At 34.4% G+C, this 12,811-nt stretch overlaps 1 protein-coding gene across 13 annotated transcripts in view; it reads right to left on the bottom strand.

The window, feature by feature from the left end:
* The window catches only part of FOXP2 (forkhead box P2), a 572,585-nt gene that overhangs the window by 505,653 nt on the left and 54,121 nt on the right, over positions 1 to 12,811 (bottom strand). The window lies entirely within an intron of this gene.

Genomic DNA, 12,811 nt, shown 5'->3' with positions numbered 1-12,811 from the left:
ATCTATCTTCTTTTTCATTTTTATGGCTAAGCAGCATAGCAAGAGAAAATTAATATTCAAAATCCAAATGACTACAAAAGCCTACTCAAATGTATTTTTAAAAGACTTTAACATAATTTTGCAAATCCATGAGTTTGAATGGACTGGCAGAGACGATTAGGTATCAAATATTTTTACTCATTCATTTTAATGTCTTAGAGCTAAAGAATTACAGGATGATTAGAAAAGTGTAAAGGAAAATCCATTTTTAAAAATTTTAATGGAATAATAAAAAAAGATGATTTCAAGAGCATGAGACAGACTGGAAACAGATAGCAGAGGATCTGTAGGCAGAGCAAGAGATCTGGAGTGAAAATTTTAAAGATGGGACAAAGGTTAGGAACTGCTATTTAAACAAAGCATGTTGATCAAATTAAAGTGTATAACATGCGTACATCCTAAATCCCATTTCATGTTAATTCTCTAGCAAATCTGTAAGATGGAAAAATATAACACATACAACCCTTAACAAGGACACAGAAATGTGACGTGTGGTTATCTGCCCTTTGGTGGTATGAACATTCATAATTTTAGGAGAATTAATTGTATTCTACAAACGTTATCAAATTATAGTTTTCTAATAATGGATATTTTCTGCCTCATTAAAATGAAATATTAAGATAAATGTCTTCAACTGTACCACACCCTAGACCACACTCTCTTGCCTTATCTTAAGTCATTCATATTGCTCTCCATTTAATAATAAATTAGAATGTAGGGGGAGCTTTTGGAAAAGAGTTGTAAATAAAATATAGATTTTGGGGGGGAAATGTGTCCTTTAAAGCCAGTTTTTGCTTAGAAATATGAGTTTTACACTTGTGATTATAATTACAAAAAGATAAATGTGATGGGATTGTAGTAAAGTCCATCGATATCTATTCCAGAATAGCCAACCACAAAACCAGATATGTGTAGACAGAAATGCACCTCTTTCAGACATCAATATAGTCACAAATTGATACCTGTGTGATCACTTTTGTTTTAAAACATTATAAGGGATACTTGTAATCATTTACTTGGCATACCTCAAAATTATTTCAAGGAGAAACAAAAACACGAATTAAGCTCCCAAAAATTAAGGCTTTGAGGGACGCCTGGGTGGCTCAGTTGGTTGAGCGGCTGCCTTCGGCTCAGGTCATGATCCCAGCGTCCTGGGATGGAGTCCCACATCGGGCTCCTTGCTCGGCGGGGAGCCTGCTTCTCCCTCTGCCTCTGCCTGCCACTCTGTCTGTCTGTGCTCATGCTCTCTCTCTAACAAATAAAAATAAATAAAATCTTTAAAAAAAAAAAATTAAGGCTTTGAGGAAGAAAACACTCAAGACAAGATTAGGATTATAGAAAACCCTGTTTTTTTTTTCAAAAGATTCAATTAATCTTGGTCTAATTTAACAGTCTTACTACTCAAATTTATAAATGCACACTTTTTGTTCGAGTATCTCCATATGGCTTTTCAAACACAGGTAGTTCCACTTTTGTTTCTAGAACACAGAAATGATTTTGCTGTATTTTGGATCAGTGAAGATCAATGTGCATTCCTTTAGGGAAGCCTTTTGAACTGACAAAAGATGAATGATTGACATCAGTAACAAATACTTTTTGTTGTTTTGGACTGACATGTCATTTATAGCAAAACCTATGCTAATTAATGCCACACATATCTACCAGATGTGTCAGAGAAATATGCCAGACCCTTCACAGAATATAGCTTGAGTGTGGCTAAAATTACATTATAGATATGGAAATGTATCTCTTTGTGATACAGAACTGATCTCTCTCTTTCTCTCTCTCTCACATACACACGTGCACATACACAGAACATACTTTCCATGATAGCGAAAACCCCACTTAAACACACAGTTAGCTATACCTTGTCTTTTTCATTGGTGATTTTTTTTTTTTTCAACAAAAAAGCAAACTCTACCTTACAAAGTTCAAAAACACTGTAAACTTAACCTTAAAAAAGACAGGACATAATGTATAGAATACAACTTGTGGCCCTTACAAAATATTCAACATGATATTTACCACATTATACTGCAATTCTGTTCTCAGAGTTTCTCAATCACACTGGTAGATCATTAACAATGAGAACCATGTATTAATCATCTTCATTTCTCCATTCCCTAGGACATAATTTGGCATACAGTAAGTACCAATTTTTGTGTTTTGTTTTTTTTAAAATAGAGTTAAGTTCTATAAGGTCATCAAAATTATATACAGCATTTCTGTCAGTAAATTCAGTATATACAAAGACAGAATTATGAATGTTGGCAACCAAAACCTTAGTCATTAAATCATATAAACTGGTAACGAACTCATCTCAGTGCCTGGCATATAGCTAGCACTCAATAAACATGAACTATAATCAAGGTGAGCATTCCTCCTTGATTACCTGGGATAGATAAGGTTTATATGTATTAAAATTACTCATAGTTACCCTTTCCTTCTTACAAGTATTCCAGTTTAGATGATAACTTTATATATTCACTAAAATATAACACTAAATGATACTAAAAGTATCATTAATTTATTATTCATTCATCATTTGATTATTTATCAACACATTTTTGTTTTTCTTTTCTTTTATGATGTTATTATGTGACAAAAATGTTTTGTTGGGATTCAAATAAACAAAATTCCATTCTTTTCACATTAACAAATTCACACAGATAGTCAAAGGTTTACTAAATCTTCACATCCTGGAAGTTAAACATCTTATAATCAGCATAGGAATCATCTCCTAGCTGACAAATCCAAATGTGAATTTCTTAATTCTTGGGTTTGCTGAACTTCTTGCATTCACTCAGCTTATTTTTCATATCTTCCTTCTTAAATCTCTCCCTTAGGCTTACATGACACCCCTCTTTCTGGATGGATTCCTCTCCTATTTCTCAGACCTTTTTTCAGTGTCTGCTAGTCCTATTCTTACAGTTACCCCCTCAGTGTCACTTTTTCCAAGACTTCATTCTACTCCTCTTCTGTCCTTAACAGGCACTCCACTTCCAGCATTAACCTCTACTTGTTGGTAGTGATTCCCAAACACATATATCCAGTCCACACCTCTCTCCTGACCCTCAGATTTAAAGTTCCTACTGAATATTCATTCTCCTTCCTCCAGTCTTAACTCCCTCTAACCCACACTCCACAACACAACCTAAGTGTTTTTCACTTTTTTGTTTGGTTTCTGAAATGTGAACCTGGTAATATTCTTTCTCGCCCAGGAAACAACCAACAGTTAAGGAGGGAATGAAGAATGAAGTCCTGTGGAGGATTTACAGGCAACAGAAGGCAAGGGGGGGGGTATATCCAAGCCTACTAGAATGACAGAGAATCTATTCCTGCTATCTCATTTGTAATCTAAGCAAGTCTCATTTTTAAAAAGTTATTACATGCAGTGGTTAGGTTTCAAGGAAAATATTACCAGGAATAATAATATGGTAGACAAATACATCATCAAGATCAAAAAATATCACTCACAAAAGATTAATCAAGTTCTCTTAAATATTCAATGATTCTATAACATCTCTTCCACTTCTATAATGATAGTCCTTCTTCCAACTCTCCAATGACAATTTCAAATTCATCGCCCTTGCATCCATCACATATCTTCAAACACCTCTCCCACAATTAATCTTTGCAGAATACACCCAACCTGACAAAGTTTTCCAAATATGTTTTCACAGAATACCCAAAAATAAAACTATAAAGCAGCCAGGTGCAAGATAAAACAAAGTTGTAGGGTTCTGGGGTAAAGTCTCTAAAGAGGTGGTGTTTAACCCCCCTTAGGTGACTGTATTAGCTACTTCATTTGTTGTATAAGAATGCAGGCTTAGTCTTCCCAAATGTGAATTTTCGAGAGAGGCTGGAAAAGCATGTGTGTATGTGAGAGAGACAGAGACAGAGACATAGAAGATTCAATTTTTAAGATCTGACAAGATTCACATTTTTTTTAAAATGGTAAATATTAATAAATAATATTCACAAGCTCTGTAAGGGTGATGGACCACCCCTTTTTGACCTCATGGTCAAACTGAACGGCTAGACTATGACCTAAAAGCCATATATAACGGTTTCTTAAAAGAGTAGTCTGTGTTCTGACCAACCAGTAAAAAAAAAATCTTCTTGTATATTACCCATTTACATGGTAAGAAATGCTTGCTATTTAATTTCATTATCTAAAACAGCCTGTGAGTGCAATTTTCCATTCTCTGACTCAGCTCTTTATCCTCTGCTGCCTCTTAAACATCTTCACTTGAATATTTTGGTTCTGACCCTTCTTCAAATTAATAATGGCTTATAGATCTTCAGAATTATATCTCAAACCTTCTCTTTACTCAAGAGTACTCAAGTTTTCTTAAATATATACCAAAAGATGTCTCTATAAAGCATTCTAAAAACAATGTCCCTTCCACCTCTATAATGATAGTCCTCTTTCTGTTTCTCCAATGACAATTTCAAATTCATAGCCCTCACATCTACAAATATCTTCAAACACCTCTCCAACCATTAATACTTGGAGAATATACCATATCTGACAAGGTTTTCCAAATATATGTTTTTATAATCTTTTAGACTGACATTGGCGGTAGGATTAGAACACATTAATACCTAAATTCAATAACTTTGACTTCAAATCATGCAAGTATTTCCCTGGCACCTTTTCTTACTAGTATATCAATTAGTGTCATTTAACAGGAGGGGTTCCTCAACATCTACCAAATAAACCAAAACTTCTTAGCCTGAAACCTAAGGCCTTTCATCCATCTAATCTGCTTCTCCCGTATATTGTTCCTCTTAGTCTCCCTTACCTTCCAGAACAGAACCAAACATTACATGCTTGCCTTTACCAGCCTTTAAAGTTTCAATCTGCTCTAGACTACCTCTCTCAAATTCTATTTGTTGAAACTGTACTATACCTTTCAAGCCTCAATTCAATTACCATAACCTCCATGAAGTACTCCTTTGTTTTCTTAGCCAGAGTAATCAACCCACATAGCACTTTCTCAACAGCTTCTGTTGAAAACCGTTCGCTTAATCTACCAGCTATCCATACATCCAATTTCTCACATGAAATTAAAAACTACTGAAAACAGAGAATATGTCTTACTCATGTGTCTTTCTTAGAAATTATTTTTAATAATTTTTATTACCATTACTTTCAAGCTCTAAAAAAGCCTGTCAAAATAGGTGTCATGGAGAACTACCAAGTCATTATTTGACTTATTCTGTAGAAAACACATTTAGACAAACCACATTAAGGCAGTCAAATAAAATATTTGGTTTTAAATACCTGCTCTGAAGTTTTAAATCAACATTAAAATTTAGAACTCAAAACAAAATTACAGGTTTTTAGTGAAAATCCTGTCATATGCCAATGTATTTTAAATGATAAATCTCTCTATAAAGACTGCTAAAGTAATCCTCTGCATTTCATGGAAAGTAAAATCAAAACCAGTATATCCAACAAATCTGGGAACACCCAAGGTATTGTTTAGAGTTAGAAAAAGTACAAAATTATATTTCAAATTCTACTTTGATTAGCAGTAAATTTCAGAAAATGGAATATTCACTCCTGAGTTATTTTAGGGAAGAGAACCTACTTATATAAACTTTTGTTCAAGCATGATGCCTCATGTCTCACAAAATGAGCTATCAATGAATGACCAGGATCTTCTAACTGAGAAGACTTCTTTTGTCACTGGCTCACCCCATCCCTCTGTAGTTTACAGCAGAGATTCACAGAAGAAAGTAATTTATCTAAGATCTCAGAGAGTGTAAGTGGCACAGATGGGACATGAGCTCAGTTTAACTGTTCTAATCCAGTAGTCTTTCTTTTCAGAACCAACGCAAGCGAAACTTACTCAAAATTAAATTAATACATAAATATATACATAAAATATTTATTTTCTCTAACTGTATTTCAAATAACTAATTTCCATTAAATAAACACATATAATTACATATATATATAAATAACACCTATAAATTAGAAAACACCAAGATTCTTTGTACTTGTGGTCTACAGAGCACGCTCATTACAACACAATGAATTTCACATTAAACATACTATACTTATATATTATACACGTTCATAACTACAGACTCAAGGATATCACACTTCTAAAATTAATAATCTTCCATTCTCAAAAGGGCACAATCAATATAAGTATCAATAAATATACATTTAAAGGAGATCTACTCATTTTATGTATAATTTCTGAGTAGTTGTATATTAGGTTATTTATGATATGGAAAAAAAAAAATCTCAGCCCAAACAAGCAATAGAAGGGGTAAAAAAAAGACTACCTTATCTATATTGCCCTGACAATTGAGTTTGAACAACAGTATTTTCTAAATGTACCCTATTCAGCGCTGGATATGTAATTACCTTCGGTTCATAGTCTAGACATTAATGCTTTCATAGTATTTAAGACTCCTTGTAACATGCTTGCAGCTTTAAGTAAGCAAGGCTAAATCTTGACCAGATAAATTAGCAAAGAATGCAATAAAAGCTGCAATAAAAGAACTTTATCCTACAAACCTTCAAGTTGCTGCTAAATGAGATTTCTTTGAAATGCAGATCAGTTGAACTAGATTAGTGAATTTTAGCTCCTGTCAACATCATAACAAAATACAAATACAATTGTTCACTGGCCTTATCTCCATGCTTCCATCTGCTGCCTTGTTATTTACTTTCCTTGATTTACTATGCAGATCTAAATAAGGCACATCAAGGAGGGCTTACAACACAATGGCTTCTTAAGCTTTACATCAAGGTATTTGAAACTGAAGCCAGGAAAGGGCTGCCATCAAAGACATATCTCTAATGAACTTCCATATCAGAGAAGGTTTGGTATTTAATACTGCTGTGAAAAGAAAGAGCTACAAATCAGAATGGCCTATGAAAGAAAATGCCTACAAATCTTGATGAGATTAGCACCTCTGAGAATTAATATCCCAATAAAAATGATGTCTGGTACCTTGAAGAGTTAACTTCCAACCTTTGCAAATATAATGCCCTGTGTCAAGAGCAGGGAAATCATTTGACAAGGTTAAAAGGTCAGGGAAGAATTTTTCATTTTCCCCCAAAGCTAGAAAATAGTATTTTTACTCCTGTTTATTGTAAATCCATGTCAGAATACACACTTCAACATAATTAACAAAATTAACAAATTTTTATCATTTTCTATGTCATATGCATTTTGCATTGTTCTTCACAATGAAAATTAGGAACAACTTCACAGTAAAATAATGTAATCTAAAATAACAGCATGCAACATTTGTTCATCGATTCCAGTATTTCCCTTTCCTCCCCCACAGCAAACTATGGCAACACAGAGTAAAATCTTCAATTTGCAAATCCTGAGGTACCATTTTTCTTATATGCCCCTACTCTTTTTAAGAAAAATAGTAAATAAAGAAATAATTTCCTTCTACCCACTCTTCTCTCCAATTGTCTAACGTATCAAAGTTGAACAAGGAAATAATTCACAAACATTAATGGAAGTTTCCAGCAAACTCTGCTTGCGTTACTATTTGACAATTTTTTCCCATAAGCAGTAAGGTCTATAAACAAATAAAACTTTTTTTTTTTTTCCTAAGGAAAGCATTTCAATCATTTATGTCATTCTATAGCAAAGGAAGATCCCACAAGCATGTTCTGTTCCGTGGATCAATCAGCTCCAAACCAAAGTAGACATGTTGTCGACTCCAGTGCCTGGAAACCCTGCTGCAGGCTCACCAGATGATGAAAACGGAGGTATGCAGTGTACGGGGGCCCCACATGGCATTCAGTAGCTTCTGGGCATGTCAAACCTCACAACTACCCTACAGTCAATGACAGCAAACACCTTCCCTGTTCTTGCCTCCAAACATAAACTTGCCTCTCTACTCTCCCTCCGAATTACAGGCAGTCTTCCAGAAACAAAGCCCCGAACGAGTAGCAACCTCCCATGACTACACAACAGAAATCACAGTTGTCTTTTTGCTGGATTTCATTTCATGTAGGCCATGTTCCAGACTTATTTACAACCACAAGAGACTGTTACCTCTTCCTGTTTAATGACATGACAAAACAACAGATTTGCATATGCAAAAGCAGGTGCTGTAACAGGTTTGACTACTCTTGACCTAAAGCGTGTAAGAGAGGTTTATCTGAAAACAGCTGTCCCAAAGGTATTGGTGCTCTGATGGGCAGTCAAAACTCTACCATCTGTAGAAGTGTGCGTATAAAATGGCAATAGGAATTAAAAACTGATCAATAGACCTTTCCTCATATTTACTCACATCTTAAAATCCCAAGATGAGTATATATTGGGCTATTTTACTTATTAGTCCTAGATAAGATAAACTAAAATAGGAATGTTGACATGTAAAAATAATGTGTTCAATTGATCACTTCAGTCAATTCTTTTCTCCATGCTTACACGCTCTAACATACCAGGCACTAAATTTTAATAATAGCATTATTTTTATTATAGCCTAGTTTTCATAGGATTAATAATTCTAATTGTTGGGATAATAACTAAAACAACTACACTACTAAATTTCTGCAACCCTAATTGTTTTCCTTAACTATTTTGTATATTCAAGTTGGTTTATGGATTGTAAAAATAATGAAATTGTGTGCATAAGTTTCTTAATCTCTCTTACTTTCAGCTTCAAGTTAGACAGGTACATTTTTCTTATAATTTTTTTTTTAATTTATTTATTTGTCAGAGAGAGAGAGGGAGAGAGAGCAAGCACAGGCAGACAGAATGGCAGGCAGAGGCAGAGGGAGAAGCAGGCTCCCTGATGAGCAAGGAGCCCGATGTGGGACTCGATCCCAGGACGCTGGGATCATGACCTGAGCCGAAGGCAGCTGCTTAACCAACTGAGCCACCCAGGCGTCTCAAGACAGGTACATTTTTCTACGGAGATTATAATTTTCTCCAAAATAAGAGGCTACTTTTCCCCTTGCACACTAAAGAAACAGACCCCTCACTGAACAGAGTGACTTGTTTTTGAGTTACATTTGCAGAAGGTAGAACCATATGCCCCAAGCTCCAAGTTAGATGCTCTTTCTACGGTCTAATTTGCTTGTCAAAAGATGTTACAATCACAAAGCTACAATGTCTAGATTAAGTTAATATTGCATCGAAAAAAATGCAAACTATTTTCCTTACTTTCTTTAGAAGTAAATTAATTTTAAATAAATGCAAGAGGTTTGTAAAGTCTAAAGAATCTCTGAATTATAAATAAAAGGTCCTGGTGCCACATGACTGAAAAAGAAAACACACACACACATTCACACACATGTACTTAAATTTAATTATTAAGACCACAAACCCTGTCTCCTTTATGAAAGAACAAAAACAGCATAAAGCACACAATTTTCAAGCTGACATAAAAATAATGAACTACTTCTTAAACAGAAGTTTCACAAAAATCAAATTTAAATCAGACCACAGTTTATTATAAAAATTAAGTTTTCTCATTTGAGTAAAATACGCCCACTTATTTAATATGTTTTTGCAACCTCAACTCTACATCTTTGAAATTTTGTTTCAAAGTCAAGGTATCTTAACATTATGCCACAATAGTATTCCTTTGTTTGTTTGACTGTGTTTTTATTAGTCTGTTTGTTGTTTCATGATGAGGAGATGCTATCTGATCATGGGAAGGAAGAAAGAAAGTCTATACCTGCAGGCAACTGGTTTGAATTTTTCCTTTTTTTTTTTTTTCTTTTTCTGTTTTGTCTTGTTGCTTAAACATTTAAGAATTAAAATACCATTTAGAGAAAAAAGCAATGGTATTCAGTGGTTGTTTCTAACAACTGAGATAAGACATCATTATGACCCCTTCAAAGCCCTTCCAAATTTTTAAAAACTAAAATTATTTACTCAATAGGTTGTAACTGCCTTTTCTGAGCCACAGTAATCCATCATGTGAGTAAATATTTAGACAATATTTTAAATGTGTACGATGTACTTGACAGAATGCCACAGTTTCAGGCTGTCATGTAAATACAATCTGATCAAAAACGTTCTGCTTGTACAATAAAAGCCCAGCTAGAAACACAATAGTTCAGCCAACGAGAGAAAACTGATATCCAGGAAAATCCCAAAAGTGCAAAGTGACCACCAGTGACACAAACCATTGCAATTTTAAGAACTTTTCAGGTTGTTTTTGTTTAAGCAGACATCCTGTTAAGAACACACACCTATTTTAAGCACGTATTAACAAAGCTTCTTAAAAATTTACCATTGGTGAAAGGAAGATACAGCTATTTAATAAGCCATACAATGCAGCAGAAAAAAACAATAGAGTAGCACCACATGTACCAATAGGCATCGTTTCAAGGTACAGTGGTAAGTGAAAAAAGCCTGATGTATCACAGTGTGTATGTTTATACTGCTATCTCTGAAAAAAAAAATGACATATAAGGATACATATATGTATGTGGTGTGTGTGTATCAACTACTTCTAGATAAGTACCAAGAAACTGATTATTGTGATTGCTTCTTGAAAGGGGAAAATGGATATTTCAGACAGTTCTTCTCCAACTTTTTTATGACTGCATATATATAGAAACCAACACAAAATGTATGGCACATTGGGACAAATGGAGGGCCAGCTGCCCCACACCTTCCTTGCTTTGTTGGGGGCTAAAAACATAACATCTCTATACATCCTTAAAGTAACTGATGCACCACAGGCTACAAGGTATTATGTATTACCTGTTTTTAATAATTAAATTAAAAGTGAACAAACTGACCACTTAAAGCTTGTCAGTGGAGAAGAGGAACTTCATATATCTGCTCAATCTTACTGCAGTTTAAGTTGGTTTTTTTTTTTAATTAGTACCTGCTAGAAAATCTAATTATACTTTAAATGGTACTCCAGTAATCCCTGAATCTTTCTTATTTATAAATGCTGCCAACAATTTTTATAGAGTTCATACCGAAAGTACTCAAGGGAGAGTTCTTTGCAGGATTGCACCATAATATGTTTAGTACCTCCTTAGTACTTCAAAAATTTCAAAGGAAATCATTTTTTATGTGAGATACAGATACTAAAGTTAAATTTTATCCATGATTCTGTTATGTTTTATCTTTAATTTATTTTCAACACATTGTTATATAGAGCAGGTAAGTCAAAGGTCTCACTTATTAGCTCAAGAAGCTCCAGCTGACATTTATTTTTATTTGATTGCAAAAGATGGAAACACTTTATTACTTTAATGGATGCAATTTGTTAGCTAGATAAAAAATATTCAAAGCATGCTAAGAATTAATAATAGGAGAAATTCTTGGTGCTAGTGCTGCTAATGTTACTCTAACCCCAGCAAATTGTAGATGTGTGCTAGAAAGCACTTATGTGAAGAAAATAATATTTGAGTTTATTGCACCTTCCAGTCCATTTTAGTTTGTTTTGATAGTGGAACTAATGTAATAGCTTTTTTATTAGTTGGCATGGAAAAGCTTATGCTGATAATCGTATACATTTGGCATTGTTTATTTATGATAATATGTGAGATGACAGTGGTATTTCAAAGAGAGAAAAAGTCAAGACCAATATTCAAAAGCACCAGGTAAAAGACTGGGACTCAGAAAAAAGACAAGGAGAAGAAGCTCTATGTGACTAGAAAAGAAGATAGATTCAGCACTTTTCCCATCAGGAGAAATATCCAATATGCTAAGAAAAAAATGAAGATTCAGTGGCTTTGAAATATTTTGGGAGTTCTGAATATTGCTTCCCATTCTGCCTCTAAGGCCTAATTATTCAGACAAAAATATTTGCATGGGCACCATGTCCAGACACTGCCTTCAGCACTAGGAATTCAATGATGCAGCCTCCCACCCCCACCCCAAGCTATCAGAAAGCCAAGGGTAGTGGGTAGAATTGGTAAACAATTCGTGTCAAATATTAACTGCATGGAAAAAGGAATTAGAGACATTTTAGGCATAAAAATAAATAAAAAGCAGTAATTCAAATAAGGAAAAGTGAAAATCTGAACTAAGACAAGTGGTAGTAGAGATGAGGCAAACAGGTCATGTGTGATAGATATTTATTAATTAATATCCATTTCACTTAGTGATTGACTAAGATAAAGGAACAAAGACGAAAAACTGAAAATAGCTTTCAGGGGTTTTGGCTTGGTTTTATGTAGATGGCATGTCTTTCAACAAGATAAAGAATATAGCAAGGGACACACTCTAGGAGGGTTTCTACTCGTGGCCTCTGAGAAGGCCACCCATGATCCCTGCCTTTGGTTTCTGTCCCATGTAATCTCCTCCTCTGGAGTGTAGGCTGGACCCAGTGCCTTGCTTCTTATGAACAGACTATGGTAAATGATGGGATATCATTTCTATGATTAGGTATCAAAATAACTGACTTCTGTCTTTCATAATCTCTCACAGGCTCACTCTGATGGAAGCCAGGTGTACTGTTGTGAGTTACCCTCTGGCTAAGACCACATGGATTTGAAATGATAGGCCCACATCTTTTGTGTGAGTAACACAAAAAACTGAGGAAATAGTCTTCCAACATACGAAAACTATAATCTGATTCAGCAAAGTAGTCACTTACACAGATGATGAATTAGTTAAATTCCAATATATATGTTTGTTATTTCACTCACATCTTTCCCCTTGACAAAAACAAACTATCAACCAATATTCATATTGGAACTAACCACATATATTCATCAGTTGCAGCCATAAGTTGGCTGAAAGCATAAGAATTTAGCAAAAACCAATGGAACCATTCAAAAGCTCTGAAATAGAGCTTG

Source organism: Lutra lutra, chromosome 11 (assembly GCF_902655055.1).
Source record: "Lutra lutra chromosome 11, mLutLut1.2, whole genome shotgun sequence".
NCBI lineage: Eukaryota > Metazoa > Chordata > Mammalia > Carnivora > Mustelidae > Lutra > Lutra lutra.
The sequence above is the reverse complement of the archived record's forward strand: the minus strand, read 5'-3'. Positions and strand labels throughout refer to the sequence as shown.